At 42.0% G+C, this 2,500-nt stretch overlaps 1 protein-coding gene across 2 annotated transcripts in view; it reads left to right on the top strand.

Annotated features, from left to right (window-relative positions):
- The window catches only part of LOC122256233 (clavesin-2), a 59,540-nt gene that overhangs the window by 20,638 nt on the left and 36,402 nt on the right, over positions 1 to 2,500 (top strand). The window contains exon 1 of one of the 2 annotated variants that reach the window (XM_043020772.2): positions 2,210 to 2,223. The exons of the other annotated variant lie outside the window; for it this stretch is intronic. The gene's annotated coding sequence lies outside the window, so the exon portion shown is untranslated. Of the gene's footprint in view, positions 1 to 2,209; positions 2,224 to 2,500 lie in introns of those variants that run through there. 2 annotated transcript variants of the gene reach the window in all.

The following is a 2,500-nucleotide window of genomic DNA, read 5'->3' as shown; positions in this document are numbered from 1 at the left end:
ACGAGGAAAGCAAACCAGCCAGACAGAAAGAGAGAGTGAGAGAAAGAGAGAGAGGGAAAGGGTGCGGGCTGGCTTCCTCAACGCACTTTGGTGAGGCTATAAACTGTCGGCGAAATACTTTTCATCGATCCGTGTCCGGCGTAGGATAGCCTGCTTTTGTCTTTTCTCTTTCCACTTTTCTTCCGCTTTTCTGTCTCTCACTTTGCTTGCGGAGCCTTTCTCTCTTCTGCTGTCTCTTCTTGTCTTTTGCTGTCACCCTCTTCTGGCCTCTTCTAATGTCTCTCTCGTTCTCTCTATTTATCTCTATATGTATTTATCTATCTCTCCTATCCCTCGTCTCATTTTTAAGAGAGAAATAGAACAATGATTACATATACATGTAAGTAATATTAACAGCCCCGTCTAATACATACATAATATATATGCGTGTATATGTTAGTGTTTGTTTGTTTATGTATGTGCGTGCCTGTGTGCATGCATGCGATTTCTTATTTTCCGTTCAGAGATCGTGAGAGCCAGTTTTATCTTTTTCTTTTTTATTTTCTTTGGGATTTGGACATTTAGGTTATTCTCCTTGGTTTTATAGGCCAATAATTATATTACTTTTTTTTGGGGGGAGGGGGACTAATTTATTTATCGTCAGGGACTCATTTTTCCTTTCAATGTTCTGAGCGATTATGTCACCTTTATTTTCCGGAATGGTTTATTTATTTCCCTTCTATTTTTTTTATCTTTTCTTTTCTCCAACCCCCTCCCCCCCTCCAAGTCAGTTGCGTATTCCCAAATATATCATATGGTTCCAAATGCCATCTTCGCATGTGTCTGTGTGTTGGGGGGGGGAATCACTATCTTGTCTGAGAACCCGGAAATGTTTCATCTTTCTTCGTTCTTTCTTTCTTCCTTTCTTTCTTTAAAGGGGGCAGGGGATGGGGGGTCAAGCACTGCATTATTTGCCCTTTTCGTAGGATTGTTCCTTTGATTTTTGATTTTTCGGATTCAGTCAAAAGTTTAGAGATAGTGTGTAGAGAACGAGGGGAGATGGAGAGGAGAGACAGAAAGGGAGGAAGATAGGATGAGAGAGAGAGAAAGAGAAAGAGAGAGAGAGAGAGGGCGAGACAGAAATAGACACAGACTGGCAGACAAAGAGAGCCAGAGAGAGCATCGAGATGAAGATAAAGGCAGTCACAGTCAGGAGCGTTTTCTATTTTTTTCTTTCTTTTTTATAGATAAGAGAAAGTTTGGATATGATAAAAGGGCAATATATCTCGTATAATATATAGGTGACTGTTCATGACATGATTCATGCAATAAATGTCATGTAGGAAGAGTCAGTGGCGCGTTTTCAGATAAATGCATTTCTCTTCTTTTGTATTGCTTTACGAGAAGTAGAGGAGAGGGGGTGGAGAGAGAGAGGAAGGGGAAGGGGTGAGACAGAGGGAGAGTTAGAGTGAGAGTGAGTGAGATTGAGAAAAAAGACAGATTGAGAGAGAGAGAGAGACAGAGACAGAGAGAGAATTCTCCAAATCATATGGTCCCATCTTTTTTTCTCTTTCTCTATCCACGCGCACCCTGGCCAAAAAAAGAGACAGATGGCAATAGCGGAACCCGTCCTTCGTTTTAGGTCCGGGTTGGATCCGCTCCTCGTTGTCATTTTCAGATTCACTTTCTTTTTTTTCCGCCACCGTACATTTTCGTCTCTGGTCTTTCTGACATATTTTCTATTTGATTCTTAATTAACAGCATACTTCAATACTTAGTCATATCCTCGTCATGTTCTCCTGTCGCGTGTTGACATTGCAATATCGTTCGTTATATCCGCTATCGCCATACGTAATAATATTGTTGGCGTTCTAGTCTCCTCCCCTGTGATCACCTTCACGGTATCACTTTCACTTTTAACGTCTCTCGCTGATTGCCTTTTGGGGTAAAATTGACACCATTTTTTATAGTTTGTTTATTCACGGCTCCTCCTCTCTCCCTCTATCTTTATTTTTTTATTTCTTTTCTTTCCCTTCCTTCCTTACCTATCTATCTATCTATGTCCATCTTTCTCCTTCTCCTTGCCTCTATCCATTACCCTTTCACTATCCATATTTCTATCTCATAATATCGCCTGCCTTTCTAGTCCTATTATCAATATAAATGCATTTTGTGTCAACCATAGTCCACATTAAAATAACTCATTAAACCTTTCTTTCTCTCTCTCCACAGAAGCCACTACCGGTAAGTAGTCCAGCCTCCAGTAGGTAAGAGTTGACGCCGGGAAATCTCAAGGGCGCAGGGAAATGCTCCCGGTGTACCCAGAGCACCGGTGGGCACTGGGTACACCGGATGCACGTTCCCTGTAGAGATGGGAGTGTACCTGCTGTCACCCCCCCCTCCCCCTCCATCCTGGTCCCCCCGGTAGATGGGTCTGTATGAATGACCTTATTATCTACCAATAACTAGGAAGAAGACAGAATAGCATGACAGACGAAAGAAGTAGAAAGGAGTAGACTCG

The sequence above is a fragment of the Penaeus japonicus genome, unplaced genomic scaffold (assembly GCF_977035675.1).
Source record: "Penaeus japonicus unplaced genomic scaffold, GWHDUDI00000001_assembly GWHDUDI00000029, whole genome shotgun sequence".
Classification (NCBI taxonomy): Eukaryota; Metazoa; Arthropoda; class Malacostraca; order Decapoda; family Penaeidae; genus Penaeus; species Penaeus japonicus.
Note: the sequence above shows the minus strand (reverse complement) of the source record. Positions and strands in the feature narration are given on the sequence as shown.